General features: G+C 43.1%; 1 protein-coding gene across 1 annotated transcript in view; it reads left to right on the plus strand.

The window, feature by feature from the left end:
- Positions 1-4,580: 4,580 nt before the first annotated feature.
- Positions 4,581-13,006, plus strand: part of LOC114547351 (uncharacterized) — a 60,927-nt gene continuing 52,501 nt past the window's right edge. Inside the window, exon 1 of the mRNA XM_028566683.1 lies at positions 4,581-4,713. The gene's annotated coding sequence lies outside the window, so the exon portion shown is untranslated. The remainder of the gene's footprint in view (positions 4,714-13,006) is intronic.

The raw sequence follows: 13,006 nt of genomic DNA on the forward strand, positions 1-13,006 counted from the left end.
ATAATTCTGTGAAATTTCATTACTGTGCAATATCATTACTTCACACTGTATACCACACACTGTATATAAAACCATATCTATCTTTATATTTTTTATATATGTATATAGCGTCTCAGAACTGTGCACCTTACCCCTTTTTATTCTTTTGCACTACTTATTTTATTACATAGTTGACAGTGGAAAAGAAGTTGCTTTTAATCTCGTTGTACATGTGTATAATGACAATAAATGACATTCTATTCTCTTCTCTTCTATTCTATTCTATTCTGTTACAACAGTAACATTTATTAACCAAATAAATACTGTTTTTTCTGTTTCAACTTTGCATTGGTGTTTACACTGTACTTTTCAACCCCTCTCAGCAGATGACTTTCACTCTAGAAGATAGAAATATATATAAGTAGATAATATGTAGATATAAGCCTATGAAAGACAAAATAGCATTAGAATTAGAACAACAGTGTGTACATCGTATATCCAAAAATGTACTATTATTAAAACAAGTGTTTGCCATTTGATGCAAATGCTTCATTTTGAAATGTGTTTATGGCATTTTGAATGCAGTGTTTTATTTGGAAGGAGATATGAGGCGTTTTGTGTGTGCAGTTTTCAAAATTGGGAGGAGAGTTTTCAAAAAAGGAGAGACAGTTTTGAAAACGTGTTGTAAGCAGATGTAAAAAACTGTTAATGCCACCTGATGTGTTTTTTGGCAAGTTGTCAAGAAAGAGGCATATGGTCAAGCAGCAACAATAAACTTGAGATCTTTATACAGGCTAAATAACACAAAGAAAGGATGAGAACTTGAGTATTGAATCTACTTTAGGACTGGGGGTAAGAGGTTTTGGCATGGCATTGGGCAGGTACATTTCTAAAGCAGAATCCATCTTTCACAAATAGGCTATCTATTACTGGATTAACAGACCTTTTAATTGTCTAAACTATCTTCTTCAAATCAAAGTGGCCAAAGATGATGTTGATCATTGTTGCTGCACTAGAAATAATGCACTGGAATATAATGCAGTGTAACTAAATACTCAGTGGGTTTCTGCTCAATGGTGGCAATATGCCCCCAGGAGCTTTAAATAATAACTATCAAAACAAGGAAGAGAGAAGCTTGGAACACAACACACACAGAGGGAGTGTGACTTCATTCTCTGCTCAGGATGTCATTACTCCACTTTCTCTTTGCATAGCAAATAGTTGTTTGCTGCTTTATTAATCTTCTGAATAACGAGTAAAGCACCTTTTAACCTGGTGAAAAATGACAATAACTTTTTCTCAAGCCATACTCAAATGAGCTTCTATTGACCTTTAGGGGGTTACTGTGTATGACATGCTGCAGTGTTTGCACTGTGCATGATAACTTTATCTGCTATGTTTGTACAGTAGACCTGATGGTAAAGTTTTTTAAGGGAATAAGTATAATTTTGAGGTACTTTAGTAATACCATTATTTGCTGCTTTATAGTTCTTATTACATTTATCTGCCGGCACTGTGAATCCTTAGGAATAACTATGATGTTCTTTTGCTGGTGCTTTGGGGTTGCTGGGTGTTTCAGTGAGGGTGCTCTGAAATTTTGAGTTTCCCTTGACACAAATAGCCTAACATTACACTGTAGGGTGACCAGACGTCCCGAAAAATTCGGGACAGTCCCGAAATCCAAGCAGTTGTCCCGAATCCCGAATCCTGCCCTAATTTTCCCGAAAATTAGAGCAAAGTCTCAAGAGCAGACTCTCGAGTAGTTATAGTCTGATAGAACAGTACAACTGTTTATGGTGATTGAGTCGTCCTGCGGCCAGCTCCCCGTCTGGCACATGGTCCAGGACACTCTGGCTGCGACCCACTTCCAATACGTTCCGAAAGTCCTCCTCGTCTCCAAAATAAAAGCCCCCATCCCCGTCGGGAGACAACGGGGTGGCATCACAGCTGAAGGACACCACAGTCTGGGGTGAAACACTATAATAGTATAAAATAATATAATTACAAAAAATACATCCTTTGTGTCCCCTTTTGATGTTATAGAGTAGATGAAGACAGGCACGGCGTTATGGGTGGGCCTGACGGGCCTAGGCCCACCCACTTTTCAACAGGCCCACCCAAAACATTTCCTCAAAAAACATTAATGAATTAATATATTATAATTTGGTGAAGGATTATTAAAAATCGGTAAATAATCTCATAATTTGTGCAAAAATTGTCTAAATGTTTAGTTTTCAAAAACAATTTAAAAAAACTGGTCATGTCTATTTTTATGTTTCTGCACAAGTTCAGCAGACAGTGAGGTTTGGATCGGATGTAGCTTGTCGGTATGCTAGGCTAGGTTAGCTCCCAGTGATCTGAGAGTGAAAATCATTTCCAGTAAAGGACAAGGTTGCAACAGTCGTTGTTTAGGTACCTTAAACGTGCACGAACGGTCTCAGAGTCATCGCTGCAACCAGGAGATGAAGGAGAGCTGAGATCCACAACGCCTAGCACATCTTTGTCTCGGCCACCGCAGGATGCTAACGCGGCTAGCCAGCGCGAACAGCGCCGGTGCTAATGCCTTTGCCTCTGCCTCGCGAGTGGATGATATAGCCCCTATGGATATAGTCCTGTGGATCGGTCTTCCGTGGATGAGCCCGCAACTCAACCGGTGCTAAAGTATCCGGTCACTTCTTCTGCTGAGTTTAATTGTGTAGGACCGCCAGAGGATAACAGTAAGGTATGTGGCTACTCTGCCTGTATTGTATTATGTCGTTATATGAGATATATGGATTAAAATAATCAATTCATAACCCGCTACAGAAGCTGCAGGCGCAGTTCTATTTCTATAACAGCTTGTTACTGTTGTCAAGTTGTTGTTCCCTCATGGTTTTCTCTTGTTATGGCCAATAATGCTTTAGGGCTATTAATGCGATTTATTTATTTTTGTTAAACATGTTTATAACATGAATCATCACACTAATGTAAGGAAATAACGTGAGTTGACGTTGTCAATGAACACGTTCTGTGGTCGAGTATTGATTGAAACTGTCGGGCAGTGTTGTTGATCTGTATTGTTGAAAACTTAAAACAGTTGAAAAGAATTGTGAAATATTCGGCCTCATGTTATACGAGCAGAACTAAACTATGTTTTCGGGAAATATTAGATTCCTGACCACTTTTACAGTCTATAGGCCTTAGGAGAGATGCGCTATAGCACAGCCAGGTATGGTGCGTAATGGAGATTCCAAAGCGCTCTTCTTTTGGTCAGAACCAAGGAGGGCGATCGCGGATAGGTCCGTCCTTTGCACCGAAACTTTTTACAATGCAACAATATATTTAAAGAGCATCAAGCTATTACAATATTTATTATGTAAGCACATATCATATATATATAATATAACAGTATATTAGCCAGTCATTTGTATTAGGTTAAACAGGGATTTGATAACGTTTTTAATTTAAAGCCCACCCACAATTGGTCTGGCCCATCCAAAACTGAAATCCTGGCGCCGTGCCTGGATGAAGAGAGCGTAAGTTGCAGCCATGAGGCCAGGGAAAGTGCACGTGCAGGCAGCCAATAAAAATAAATCATTTTGGTGCGGAGTTTTTATTTATTTATAAATCAACCATAGCAATTTATTGGGGGTGCAAAAGGGGTGCTATGGCAATCCTAGGGGTAGCTACAGCACCCCCTAGCTCCTCCCTGGCACCGCCCATGCTTCTCATCAAGCAGGGGCGCCAATTTGACATTTCCCCACACGGTGAAATGATAATAGTAGAAAACCGGTTCGAGGATTTTTTTTGTGCTCGTGCCGCCCCCATGTGTCATGAAAAAATTCCGCCGTTCCGCCCGTGCCAAAAACCGCTATTAGGATTGGTGTGTCGAAGTCTGCTCCCCCATCCAATAGTGTTTCCCTCCTGTAAAGAGAGAGAGAGAGAGAGAGAGAGAGAGAGAGAGAGAGAGAGAGAGAGAGAGAGAGAGAGAGAGTGAGTATGCGCGCGCGCGCCTGTCTTCCTCAGTCAGTGGCTCTATCAGGAAGAGAATAACTTACACCTCTCAGCTTCTGAGTAAGTAATACGATTTCAGCCTATATATTTATGATAAGACCACCGCCGTTTTAATGCACGGGAAATTAACTTCTAAAGCCAGTTTTCTGTTACTCTCCCGTTTTCTCTTCTTGGCTTCCTCTATCCACGATCAAATTATTTTATAACAAAAATAGGCTACACACTAACGCTACAATAGCAGTGGCTTATATATTTTTGATATATTATAATATTCTCTTAATGTCTGTGGTAAGATATTTTATTTGACTATGTATCAGTTCATTGCAGCCTTCTGCTGTTACACTGTGTTACAAAAGTAAACCAGTAGTTACTCTAACCATGGCAGAGGCATCTAGTGTTACTTTTGAAGGGATAAGAAAAGGAACAACCTGCAGCACCATATGTAGGCCACCATATGTACCGTGACCCATGCATGGTTTGACGGCCATCTCTGAGATAACCTTTTTTGTTTTTGTTGGAATTGAGTGGAGGTTAAAATGCCAGAGACAGAATCTGCCCACATTTAAAAGGTGTCTCCATGACAACATGTTGCAACATACACATACTTACAAAGTGAAAACCATAACCACCGTAACAAGCTTTTGCTGTAGCCTACATGTCATTTGCAGACAGCTTGTGGTTCGTACTGTTGAAGTGTAAGGACCCCACCAGCATCTAACAAGACAAAAGTAACACTTGCAGGTATGTTTACATGCTGCTTGAAGTGCTATATATGTGGTTATCTGGCCTGCAAACAGACGATAGCAGTACACTTTTCCTCTGTGAATGTTTGATTGGTGGATCGTTCACCAAGCGAAGGTGTAGGACAAGATGTGTGTTCATTACATTTAGCTGACGCTTTTATCCAAAGCGACTTACAATTGCTATATATGTCAGAGGTTGCACGCCTCTGGAGCAACTAGGGGTTAAGTGTCTTGCTCAGGGACACATTGGTTGATGTATCGCAGTGGGACTCGAACCCAGATCTCCCACACCAAAGGCACGTGTCATATCCACTGCGCCATCACCATTCATGTTTGTAAGTTAGATATAAAGGAGACAGGAAACAGGAGGCATACCAGGAAAGTTAATGTGGGTGTTGTGTAGCTGCTGTCTGGCTCAGTATAACTGTCTGCTCTGCCTAAGATAGAACACTGACATTACTGCTTTATGGAAGATTTGATTGGCTGTATTCTATCGAAATAAGGTCTCCATCTACCTATAGATGGATACACGAACAGTATTCCTTGGAATTAATAAAATTTATAAAATCTCAAAACCCAAAAAAAAAAAGTAAAGAAAATTCTCATTTGGTTTCTGATTTTTTTCTCAAAGGACAACTTTGGTGGAGGAATTTGAATTTATACAGTTCTCCCTTTAAATACATCAATATGCAGGCAAGGTGAGTTCATTTAAACTCATGTAATAAACAAACACAATTCAAAGTAATTTGCATTATCCATCTAAGACATTAATAATGGCAAAATTTTACAGTAAAAACATTACTACCCTACTACTACTAGCCTAAGTACAAATACAATCTCAACTTTCATCATTTTATTCTGTATACAATTTCATTCACTGTATCGGCACAGAGTTCTTTACATTTAGTGACCTGCATACAGATTAATATTGGATCAGTCAGTGTGCATACTTGTTAATGTTGGCATCTGACTGTTTAACCCTTTAATCATGACTCAATCAGTTATAATGATTGACAGGACCATTGACCCAGACTCATTCAATTTACTTTATTACCCCAGGATAATTCACTCAGTAGTATCGCTGCTTTCAAGGGAGTCCATGGGTACATATGTTAAAACAGTTATGGACTATTTCAGTCCCTAAAAGTCGTACTCCTGTTTGAGTAATGTTAGCTAAATACTACAATGCCCAGCTGTTTTATTTGCCCATTTTTAAAGATTCATGGTATTTAGTAGGAATGTATGAGCACAGAAAGGTAAAGAAGTGCTGAGAGCTGGACAAACGCATTGCTGATTTTGGTCTATTTATGGGATAACTTAACAATAAATAGTATACTATAGTAACAGCAGATGTGATGGATAGAGGTAATTTTTGGTGGGAAATTCACTACTGGGCCCGTTTTAGTGTCAGCTCCAAGAGGGGCTGCAGTTTAAAAAGGCTTATTTTTGGTGAGCTATATTATGATAAATGGACAATTTTGTGGCAGTTGTCATACTTATTTTATGGTGCAGGCTGAGCAATAAAGCAAGATGATGGTCACTGCATTCATGTTTATCAGGCTGTGGTGGGGCACCACTCCAGCTGTGCGTGTTGTAGAGGGAATATGTCTAAAGTAGGGCCGTAAGGCCTGTCAAATCTGACTCCAATTTATTAATTCCCATGCCTTCTTTGATTGGACTTAAGTTTACCCAAAACACAAGGATCAATCTTAGGCCTGTCACGATAACAAATTTTGCTGGACGATAAATTGTCCCAGAAATTATTGCGATAAACGATAATATTGTCATCGAGAGACCATTTGCATCTAATATAATGATAATGTCATAATAATAATAATAATAATAATAATAATAACTAGAACTGCAAGCAGTTATGAACGGGGCCCAAGCCTCCGACGCCGCCCGTCTCCATAGCCGCCAGCCTCCGACGCCGCCAGCCTCCATCGCCGCCAGCCTCCGACGCCGTCCGCCTCCGACGCCATTCGCCTCCGATGCCCGTCGTCCGCGACGCCCCCGGAGCCGCGCCAGTCGCGCCCGAAGAAGCGCGAAGCTGCGCCGATGCGGGACTCCAAGCATTGAGTAGGGGGGGGCACACGTCGGTGAATATCGAGAGGTTTGATGCGCGAGGTCTGCGGTACTCTGCTTTTGAAAATGTAGCGGTTAACAGTTCGTCTCCATGCATGCACAGACTGCTTTTAACAATTCTCTACTATAAACAACCTTCTTAACCCCCCTGACCACAGGGGACAGCAGAGAGAAATGAGAGAGTGACTGAGAGGGTGGTGGTCCAAAAGTTATGGACCAAACGCCAAATTTGGTACAGCGCCCGGAACGCCATGCCGAGCGAGCGCCACAAATTTTGTGTTGATTGCTTTTACTGTGGCAGAGATATCGCAATTGCATATTTCCCATTTAAATGCATTGATTCAAAGGCCGATCTTCGCCAAATTTGCGCCCGACGCCATGCCGAAGCGAGCACCACAAATTTTGTGTTGATTGCTTTTACTGTGGCAGAGATATTGCAATTGCAAATTTCCCATTTAAATAAAGTGGGCGAAACAAATAAACGTTGCTTATAGCGCCCCCTAAAGGCCGATCTTCGCCAAATTTGGTACAGCGCCTCAGAAAGCCATCCCGAAAGAGCACCACAAATTTTGTGTTGATTGCTTTTACTGTGGCAGAGATATTGCAATAGCAAATTTCCCTTTGAAATGTACTAAGAAAATTGGCGGGAAAACAAATAAACTTTACTTACGGCGCCCCTAAAGGCCGATCTTCGCCAAATTTGGTACACAGTATCGTAGTGGAATGGTGAACAAGGATCTCAAGTCATTTGGTGATAAATTTAAATTTAACCGAGATATGATATGATACGTGTGTGTCGTAGCTATCTAGGACAATTTGTTTGGTTGTCAAATTGGCATACTTCAACGTAGCAAAACGATTTCCATAACTTTTTGTCAGGTCCATCTGGAGATGCTAACTACCAGGTTTCGTGCAGATCGGTCGAACGGCCCAGGACGAGTTCGCGAAAGTTGGTTTTGCACGCTGCGCGATACTGCGAAAAAAACGTTTTGCGCGGAAATGGGCGGGGCCTATATCAGGCAATTCAGCTTGATTCAAGGAACACGTGGATGTAAGAATTTCTAATGTGTGATGTGTATTGTGGGAGTTAATGACAAAAACCATTACAGCGCCACCTAGTGGTCCACATGTGTAATTTTTGGTAGGTGTGATCCACGGCCCATTGTCCATCTACCCTGTAAATTTAAAGTTGTTCACATTAGTGTAAGTGGTGAATCTAGAGTTGGGTCACATTGGGTCCCATAGGCCACGCCCACTTTGACCCCTCGGTACTCCATTCTAGGGATGGCCTCAGGATTGGGCACAGATGGTACGAATCAAATTTCGTATAAATCGGATGAGCCGTTCATGAGATATAAACTTTTTGTAGTTGTAGCGCCCCCTAGCGACCAATTTTCTTAAAACGCATGGGGTCCCTCCAGAGGGGCATGGCAAAGAATAATCTAAAGTTTGGGGTTGATAGCTTTCATTTTGGCGGAGATATGGCAAAGTTGGTGTTTTCTTAGTTAGCTATGCAAATTTGCTTGTGCGTTATATGCGCAATTTTTATCGTATAAAATTTATTTCCATAACTTTTAGTCAGGCCAGTCTGGAGATGCCACGGTCCAAGTTTCGTGCAGATCGGACGCACGGTCTCGGAGGAGTTCGAAAAAGTAGGTTTTTGATAAATCGCGATTTTAAAGGCATAAAAGTCCAGGCGGAAATGGGCGTGGCCTATATCACGTGATTCATTTGGATCCAGGGAACGCGTCGATGTATTGTTTTTGAATGTCGGGTGTACGGTTTGGGAGTTATGGGGCCAAACGCGTTTTTTCTGCTATAGCGCCACCTAGTGGTGGAAATGGGTGAATGTTTGCGCCTGAGGTCGTTGCGGGGTTTGGGACCAGTCCTGAAAATGGCAACTCCCCACTATGTACGGTTTAGGCTGCAGTCGGAGTTTAGGAGGCGGAAGAAGAAGAAGAATAAAAAACTAGAACTGCAAGCAGTTATGAACGGGCCCAAGCCTCCCGGCGACCCTAACTAGAACTCCATAGCCGCCAGCCTCCGACGCCGCCAGCCTCCATCGCCGCCAGCCTCCGGCCGCCGTCCCGCCCCTCCGACGCTATTCGGCCCGATGCCCGTCGTCCGCGACGCCCGGAGCCGCGCCAGTCGCGCCCAAGAAGCGCGGTTGCGCGCCGATGCGGGACCCAAGCATTGAGTAGGGGGGGGCACACGTCGGTGAATATCGAGAGGTTTGATGCGCGAGGTCTGCGGTACTCTGCTTTTGAAAATGTAGTGGTTAACAGTTCGTCTCCATGCATGCACAGACTGCTTTTAACAATTCTCTACTATAAACAAACTTCTTAACCCCCCTGACCACAGGGGACAGCAGAGAGAAATGAGAGAGTGACTGAGAGGGTGGTGGTCCAAAAGTTATGGACCAAATTCGCCAAATTTGGTACAGCGCCCGGAACGCCATGCCGAGCGAGCGCCACAAATTTTGTGTTGATTGCTTTTACTGGGGCAGAGATATCGCAATTGCAAATTTCCCATTTAAATGCATTGAGTCAGTGGGCGAAACAAATAAACGTTGCTTATAGCGCCCACTAAAGGCCGATCTCAGCCAAATTTGGTAGAACGCCTCGGACGCAATCCCGAAAAGAGCACCACAAATTTTGTGTTGATTGCTTTTACTGTGGCAGAGATATTGCAATAGCAAATTTCCCATAGAAATGTATTGAAAATTGGGGGAAAACAAATAAACGTTGCTTATAGCGCCCCTAAAGGCCGATCTTCGCCAAATTTGGTAGAACGCCTCGGGGGCCACAGCGAAAGCACCACAAAGTTTGTGTTGATTGCTTTTACTGTGGCAGAGAATTGCAATTGCAATTTTCCCATTTAAATGCATTGAGTAAGTGGGCGCAAAACAAATAAAAGAGCAGAACCATCCCAAAGCACCTCAAATTTTGTGTTGATTGCTTTTACTGTGGCAGAGATATTGCAATAGCAAATTTCCCATTAGAAATGTACTAAGAAAATTGGCGGAAAACAAATAAACTTTTGCTTAGAGCGCCCCTAAAGGCCGATCTTCGCCAAATTTGGTACACAGTATCGTAGTGGAATGGTGAACAAGGATCTCAAGTCATTTGGTGATAAATTTAAATTTAACCGAGATATGATATGATACGTGTGTCGTAGCTATCTAGGACAATTTGTTTGGTTGTCAAATTGGCATACTTCAACGTAGCAAAACGATTTCCATAACTTTTTGTCAGGTCCATCTGGAGATGCTAACTACCAGGTTTCGTGCAGATCGGTCGAACGGCCTAGGACGAGTTCGCGAAAGTTGGTTTTGCACGTTGCGCGATACTGCGAAAAAACGTTTGCGCGGAAATGGGCGGGGCCTATATCAGGCAATTCAGCTTGATTCAAGGAACACGTGGATGTAAGAATTTCTAATGTGTGATGTGTATTGTGGGAGTTAATGACAAAAAACCATTACAGCGCCACCTAGTGGTCCACATGTGTAATTTTTGGTAGGTGTGATCCATGGCCCATTGTCCATCTACCCTGTAAATTTAAAGTTGTTCACATTAGTGTAAGTGGTGAATCTAGAGTTGGGTCACATTGGGTCCCATAGGCCACGCCCACTTTGACCCCTCGGTACTCCATTCTAGGGATGGCCTCAGGATTGGCCCCAGATGGTACCCGTCAAATTTCGTATAAATCGGATGAGCCGTTCATGAGATATAAACTTTTTGTAGTTGTAGCGCCCCCTAGCGACCAATTTTCTTAAAACGCATGGGGTCCCTCCAGAGGGGCATGGCAAAGAATAATCTAAAGTTTGGGGTTGATAGCTTTCATTTTGGCTGAGATATGGCAAAGTTGGTGTTTTCTTAGTTAGCTACGCAAATTTGTTTGTGCGTTATATGCGCAATTTTTATCGTATAAAATTGATTTCCATAACTTTTAGTCAGGCCAGTCTGGAGATGCCACGGTCCAAGTTTCGTGCAGATCGGACGCACGGTCTCGGAGGAGTTCGAAAAAGTAGGTTTTTGATAAATTGCGATTTTTAAGGCATAAAAGTCTAGGCGGAAATGGGCGTGGCCTATATCACGTGATTCAGTTGGATCCAGGGAACGCGTAGATGTATTGTTTTTGAATGTAGGGTGTACGGTTTGGGAGTTATGGGGCCAAACGCGTTTTTGTCTGCTATAGCGCCACCTAGGGGTGGAAATGGGTCAATTTTTGCGCCTGAGGTCCTTGCGGGGTTTTGGACCAGTCCTGAAAATGGCAACTCCCCACTATGTACGGTTTAGGCTGCAGTCGGAGTTTTAGGCGGAAGAAGAAGAAGAAAAAAAACTAGAACTGCAAGCAGTTATGACGGGGTTTTTCCACTTGGACCCCTAAAAAATCCTTAGAAAACAATAGGGCCCTGACGCCTCCAGCTATTGCTACGCCGCCTCCAGCCGGCCAGCCTCCGCCCCCTCCGGCCGCCAGCCCGCCGTCCGCGCCAGCCTCCGGCGCCAGTCCGCGGTAAGAAGCGCTGCAAGCAGTCGCCTCCGATGCGGGACTCGCATTGAGTAGGGGGCGCCCCGGTGAATCCGCCAGGTTCGCGCCCAGCGGCGCGAGGTCGCGCCGGTACGGGACTTTTGAAGCATTAGTGGTTAACAGTTCGCTCGGTGAATGCACAGAGAGGTTTGATACTATAAACGAGGTCCCCGGTACAGGGGACAGCAGAAAATGAGAGTGACTTAAGGGTTGGTCTCCATGCATGGACGGTGAACTGCTTTTAACAATTCTCTACTATAAACAAATTTTGTGTTGATTGACCACAGGGGACACCGGAGCGCCATGCCGAGGCGAGGATCACAAATTTTTGTTGATTGCTTTTACTGTGGCAGAGATATTGTGAATAGAGAGAAATGAGAGAGTGACTGAGAGGGTGGTGGTCCAAAAGTTATGGACCTAAAATTCGCCAAATTTGGTACAGCGCCTCGGAACGCCATGCCGAGCGAGCGCCACAAATTTTGTGTTGATTGCTTTTACTGTGGCAGAGATATCGCAATTGCAAATTTCCCATTTAAATGCATTGAGTCAGTGGGCGAAACAAATAAACGTTGCTTATAGCGCCCCCTAAAGGCCGATCTTCACCAAATTTGGTACAGCGCCTCAGAAAGCAATCCCGAAAGAGCACCACAAATTTTGTGTTGATTGCTTTTACTGTGGCAGAGATATTGCAATAGCAAATTTCCCTTTGAAATGTACTAAGAAAATTGGCGGGAAAACAAATAAACTTTACTTACGGCGCCCCCTAAAGGCCGATCTTCGCCAAATTTGGTACACAGTATCGTAGTGGAATGGTGAACAAGGATCTCAAGTCATTTGGTGATAAATTTAAATTTAACCGAGATATGATATGATACGTGTGTCGTAGCTATCTAGGACAATTTGTTTGGTTGTCAAATTGGCATACTTCAACGTAGCAAAACGATTTCCATAACTTTTTGTCAGGTCCATCTGGAGATGCTAACTACCAGGTTTCGGCAGATCGGTCGAACGGCCCAGGACGAGTTCGCGAAAGTTGGTTTTGCACGTTGCGCGATACTGCGAAAAAAACGTTTGCGCGGAAATGGGCGGGGCCTATATCAGGCAATTCAGCTTGATTCAAGGAACACGTGGATGTAAGAATTTCTAATGTGTGATGTGTATTGTGGGAGTTAATGACAAAAACCATTACAGCGCCACCTAGTGGTCCACATGTGTAATTTTTGGTAGGTGTGATCCATGGCCCATTGTCCATCTACCCTGTAAATTTAAAGTTGTTCACATTAGTGTAAGTGGTGAATCTAGAGTTGGGTCACATTGGGTCCCATAGGCCACGCCCACTTTGACCCCTCGGTACTCCATTCTAGGGATGGCCTCAGGATTGGCCCCAGATGGTACGAATCAAATTTCGTGATAAATCGGATGAGCCGCTCATGAGATATAAACTTTTGTAGTTGTAGCGCCCCCTAGCGACCAATTTTCTTAAAACGCATGGGGTCCCTCCAGAGGGGCATGGCAAAGAATAATCTAAAGTTTGGGGTTGATAGCTTTCATTTTGGCTGAGATATGGCAAAGTTGGTGTTTTCTTAGTTAGCTACGCAAATTTGCTTGTGCGTTATATGCGCAATTTTTATCGTATAAAATTTATTTCCATAACTTTTAGTCAGGCCAGTCTGGAG

Source organism: Perca flavescens, chromosome 20 (assembly GCF_004354835.1).
Source record: "Perca flavescens isolate YP-PL-M2 chromosome 20, PFLA_1.0, whole genome shotgun sequence".
Taxonomy (NCBI): Eukaryota; Metazoa; Chordata; class Actinopteri; order Perciformes; family Percidae; genus Perca; species Perca flavescens.